The following is a 5457-nucleotide window of genomic DNA, read 5'->3' as shown; positions in this document are numbered from 1 at the left end:
TTTTTGTCTCACTATGATATCAACGTCCTGTTAAGTTGCATACTGATCTTTTCTAAGTTGCTTTTATTTGGAATCTGAATTTACTTCAAATTTTCAAATCATTAAATTGCTCCGATGTTGGCCTTAGACGAGCCTAAAGGGATGGAGAAATCGTGAAGTCTCAGAGGCACCTCCTTATTTTGTGCTCGGTGATCTCTGGGAATCTTTCAAGGAATGGAGTGCATACGGAGCGGGTATCCCTCTATTGTTAAATGGTAGCGACTCTGTAGTACAGTACTACGTTCCATATCTGTCGGGCATACAACTCTATGTAGATCCATCAAAATCCTCTGCCTTAAGGTGAGGATTATTCATTGAGCTTCATGTTCTCTTATTTCTTATTCGGTTCTAGCAACGTATTTTGTTAACTTCCCCTTCTATTCTCATTTCCTATCTAATTATGATTTGTGATTACATTACATTCCTAGGAATGCTAGCTTCATTGTATTTATTGTTCTGCATCCTGATGCAATATGCAGATCTTTTTAATATTTAGTTCGTAAGCTTGTTATTGCCCTGGGATCTTCAATTGTGTTGAAAGGTGTTGGGTATTGATATATATGTATTATATATCACTCATCTTATGTGGATGTGTATTGAACAAATCCACTTTGGGTTTCACAATATATGCATATAATAGCTTGAATGTGTTGGTAATTTTGTTTTCCCCTCTTTCATATAATTATTTCTTTGCACAATGAATGTGTTGGCCATCATTTGTGGTTGAAAATATAGCAGTTGGCATGTCTTTATATGAGTTCATCATTTGTCTGAGACTAACTAACCTACTTTGCCGTTAATTATTTCACCGTCTCATTCAACTTCCTTTTTTATTTTCTTCTATTAAGCTTTTTCCTTACTGATCATTTATGTTTTCTTTTACAAAAATGCCTTATCCTAAATTATTTGTGAATAATAGATTTATTAATATGGATCTGGGGTTATTATTTTTTAGCTGGTAACCATTGCAAGGTCATGGGTTTTCTGGGTATCGTGAATTGGTATCATCATGTGTGATATTTACATGAAGTGTTGTTTAAAATTGAGTATATGGGAGTAGCAAGTGAATTTGTAATTTGGTACTGTTTTTTGTAGTAGAAGGCGTGGTGCTGATAGTGATGCTGAGTCCTCAAAGGAAACAACTAGTGATGGAAGCAGTAATTGTGGGATGGAAAAAAAAACTAGTACGGCTCTTCAGGATGAGTGGATACAGGACTCCAGTGTTACTGGGTCACAGAGAGCGCTTCAAATGAATGTACCCTCTGCCGAGTCGTCAAGTGATGAAAGTGACTCTTGCTACCGTCAAGGTCAGCTTGTGTTCGAATACATGGAGCTTGATCCACCATTTTGTCGTGAACCACTAACTGATAAGGTGGGTGTATTTTTATTTAGGTGTAGTAGATGAGAGCACTCTTCATTTTTACTAACGTTAACTCGCATTCGACAGATCACTATCCTTGCATCTCGTTTTCCTGAATTGAAAACATATAGAAGCTGTGATTTATCTCCTTCCAGTTGGATATCTGTGGCATGGTATGTCTTGTCCCCTCTGGATTATATGTTACTCTATGATCCAGATCTGTTACTTTGTTCTGACATGGTAATTTTTTCTCTGAAGGTATCCAATTTATAGGATTCCCACGGGTCCAACTCTACAAAGTCTTGATGCTTGCTTTTTGACCTTCCATTCTCTGTCAACAGCATTTCAAGGTAGTTCCTCGCTTTATTTATTTTTATTTTTTTTGTTATGCATATATGTCATCAATCAATTCTCTGGGCCAGTTTATATTCTATGTGCCTTTTGTTCTGTTTAGTTTAAAATCAAAGTGGATTGGTTTATGGTAAATTGATTTCAATGGCTACAGTCATGTGTAGTTAGGTAAGATTGTAGTTTCGATCACCTGTAATGGCTGTATTATGGGAAAACATCAGCTGTGGCAGGAAGATTGAGTAGTATTTGGCTATAAAAAAGTTTATCGATTTAGTGTTCGGAATATAGTTTTAAAAACCTATTTTGTTAGTTAAGGCCGCAATATGCCTGTAAGACAATCAACTCATAACTTGCAGTTAACTTGTGCTATTGTGTACGAACTTCATTTACAAGATAGACATTGTAAGAACATTTTCAAATGGACATCATGAGGCTTGTGTTTGGAACAGGCATCGGCACCGACGGGTTGCAATTCCATTGGCCAAGAGTTCGAGAGGTGCACACTGCAAATTTGCCTCTCAAACTACAGTTGCCAACATTTGGACTTGCTTCCTACAAGTTCAAAATTTCGTTTTGGAATTCAACTGGTGTGGAGGAATGTCCAAAGGCTAACACATTGTGGCAAGATGCCGACAACTGGCTCAGGTCATTAAACGTGAACCATCCCGATTACAGATTTTTTGCATCTCATACTTCGTCCGGGAGATGATAAGGAAAAGAATGTTATACATGATGCTCAAATGTGGGATTACCAAAGAAACTCGCTTCTTCGAAGTGTCGTGAAAATTTATATGGGATCTATGGCATTTTCTGAATTTCTATATGTTGACCATATAAAGGGTTTTGTACAGGGAGAATGATGTTGATAGTAACATTACGGTTGAAATGAGGATTGGCTTTAGGATATAGTTATTATTCTGGGAGCGTCAATCCTCTCCCCCTATGGTGGTACTAGTCTCTATTCTTCCTTCATTGTGTTGGGATATGAGTGATGATGGGGATTTGATGATGGTTGTGGGCAACAACAGAGAAACTGCTGTCAATAACAACACCCCGCCCTGCCCTGCCCCGCCCCGCCCCGTCCCTTTTTTGCTCTTTTTACTTCAAATTGTGGGTTAGGTCTGTAACTTTCACTGCCCCCACGATATTGGTGAAAAGTATATCTAGTATGTTAACTGCAATGTCGCTGTGTATTAACAGAGTCTTTATCAGTTGATGTGATAAAGTGTAATTGGTTCTCCGTTTTAAGAGTATGTTGAATACATTTTCTACGTTTTCATTATTATGTAAACAGATGGAAGCCCACCACTTATGGATGGTGTCATGATTGTTGTGTTTGAAACTCTTATATATAACAACGATCCATCATGTTTGAGATGGATATTTCAAGGTTTGTAGGGTGGTGTCTATACCTGAAAAAGTTTGAAGTGGTGTGTAGTAGCTGAATTTGGTTTTTACCATGTGGATAATTCTGATTTGAGTATCCAACGAATTTGATATTCGGTTTCTTTTTATCAACTGTGCTCGAGTTTTGACATGCCTTTTGGAGTATCTGTGTTTTGTTAAAATTTTATAGCGGTACAAAGTGTTCTATTTTTGTTAATTGAAAGCTTTTCAGTAATAAAAAATGACTAAAAAGCTCTCAAATTGTTTTAGTCACAGTACTTTACTCGACTAAAGTGTTCAGTTTTAAACGTAGACTTTTTAAATGATGTCAATGTAATTATAATTGACTTGTTTGGTAGAGGACACATGGGTTGGTTGAGTTGAAGTAGGTTTTCTTACCTGAGCCGCCCAACTTATGAGGACGATTGACTAGAGATATTGGTCGAAGATAGAAAAATGAAACTATAAAAAATAGAGTTTAGGAATGAATAAAGTTAATTACATAAAAAAGCGAATAAATAAAAAGTGTTTCACTTATGAGATGCAAAGCTCTCGTAGCTCAGTTGGTTAGAGCACCCGTTTAGTAAGCGGGAGGTCTTGAGTTCGACTCTCAACGAGAGCAATTCTTTTTTTATTAATTTTCAACATTTTTCTTATCTCTGTTTCTTGCTGGGCCTTATTTCCAATGAGGCTAAAGCCCACTAAACACAGCATAAATGGGCCGAAAACAAACCCAATCAGCCCATAAAACTAACCGACAAAACAGTTCTTTTTTTCTTTTTTTCTTTTTTTTTTCTTTGGTGAGCGCGCGCTAAGATTGGTCAACGAACCACAACAACAAGCCGACCAATTTTTTAATTTTGATTTTGATTATGTAATTATATTTTATAGTAAAATGACAGATAAGCATCATGCAATGATGAGAATATTGAAACATGAATAATTGAGTTGAAGGGTAATGCATGGAATTATCACACGCATTACAACTAAGAAACCATTGGCTTTCATTTTTATGATTCATCAAGATTCCCCAAATCCCTTCTTGATCTTTGTAACATTGCATGCATGGCATGGCATGGCATCGCATCCCAACCCCCCAATCCCCTCCAATCATAACTCTTCTTCCCTATTTCCCCTTTTTACATGGGTGCTTCCCATGATTGCTACCCGACCTTCAACGACCTTATTGTCTTTTTCAACTTTTAACCCATGCACGACTTACCCTTCTCCTTTTATGAAAACAAACAAACAAACAAACAGAACCTATTCGTTCTTTCTGTGTCGTGGAGCTTGCATGGTATATAAACACCCGTAAAGTCAACTCGTTTTTTGGAATCCTGAACAATCTCATGAACTTAAATCCCTTATGATGTGTTTCAAATTGACGTTTTTCTGTTTTGAACTAATACGAGTTTTGAACTAAGAAATATGCAAATTGAGGGGACAAAAAAAAAAAAAAAAAAAAAAAAAAAAAAAAAAANAAAAAAAGCGTTGAATTTTGCTGGCAAATGGGTGTGTTTTGGTGAAGGGAAGTTGTCCATTTTTATGGCTAAGGGCCCCTCCCAATCCCTTTCTTTCCTCACACGCACTTTCCAATTTCTCTTTCAATTATTCTCTTCCAATGCCTCTCTTCCTACTAATCTCACGTGCTCGTCTTTCCGTCTCTTTTTTAATAACCGAGTTGCACGATCTTGAAACCAAAGATCTGGTTCTGTTTATACGATCGGGTTTTGTTTCTTTCTTCTGAATTTTTTATATTGTATTTGAACTGTTATACATGTTCCAAATATCTTTCCACTCAGTATCTATTAATTAGTCTAGGTCAACTTAGGTATCTAATCGACCTATGTGAATTACAGAGCTCAAGCAACTGAACCTAGTTAGGTCATATCCAATAAGCTAGAATGTTTGATCCATAGAGTCATAACAGTACGTCGTTGTGCTCTACACCTACATATCAGCTGCATCACATACCAATCACGACACCTAACTTACCCAGAACTCTGTAATAACTCACAACTGAATTATCGTGAATGAACGACCTTAATTAAGATTAGAAAAACGCTAAAAAATAAAAATAATAATAAATGCTACTTCCATCATCCCACCCAAAATGGACGGCTGTGATGCATATAAAAGTACTAAATTGTCATTTTACTCATCTAATCAAATGAATAGATAAATGAAAAAGCCATTTTTTAAATAATAAAATAATAATATTGTTTTGGGCCCACCCAGCTGCACCGACTTGGTTTTAACGGATTCAGATTCTAGATAGCCCTACTCATATATATATTAATTTAATATAAAAAAAAATGTAA

General features: G+C 36.3%; 1 non-coding gene and 1 pseudogene across 1 annotated transcript; both read left to right on the top strand.

Moving 5' to 3' along the window:
- The window catches only part of LOC111800692, a 4322-nt pseudogene extending 1179 nt beyond the window's left edge, over positions 1-3143 (top strand).
- A 541-nt stretch (positions 3144-3684) lies between these two features.
- TRNAT-AGU lies at positions 3685-3758 on the top strand. Its single transcript has one exon. It is a non-coding gene; the product is annotated as a tRNA-Thr (tRNA).
- The last annotated feature ends 1699 nt before the right edge of the window (positions 3759-5457 follow it).

Source organism: Cucurbita pepo, chromosome LG08 (genome assembly GCF_002806865.2).
Source record: "Cucurbita pepo subsp. pepo cultivar mu-cu-16 chromosome LG08, ASM280686v2, whole genome shotgun sequence".
Taxonomy (NCBI): domain Eukaryota; kingdom Viridiplantae; phylum Streptophyta; class Magnoliopsida; order Cucurbitales; family Cucurbitaceae; genus Cucurbita; species Cucurbita pepo.
The sequence above is the reverse complement of the archived record's forward strand: the minus strand, read 5'-3'. Positions and strand labels throughout refer to the sequence as shown.